Raw genomic sequence first — 298 nt, forward strand, 5'->3', positions numbered from 1 at the left:
TGAGGGATGGGGCTAAAGGTAGTTAGATGCGTAAATAACTCTATTCGCTCGTGCATGGATATCTCTGCCATCAGCGTTGCTTTTTCTGTGTGCTTTGTGTGCTTCAAATAACATTTAGATGCATGAAAAGCAAAGGTCATTTTCCATCCGGTGGCGTGTCAGTCCACCGATTGATATCATACTATGCTCTTCCTTTCATGTACAGAAGAATTTTTATAACGTACATATTAATAAGGACCACATGCACAGGTACCTCGGTTCGTAGTCATGGTAGTTACATGACTTAGTACCGGTATTT

Source organism: Penaeus monodon, chromosome 25 (genome assembly GCF_015228065.2).
Source record: "Penaeus monodon isolate SGIC_2016 chromosome 25, NSTDA_Pmon_1, whole genome shotgun sequence".
In the NCBI taxonomy this organism is placed as follows: Eukaryota; Metazoa; Arthropoda; class Malacostraca; order Decapoda; family Penaeidae; genus Penaeus; species Penaeus monodon.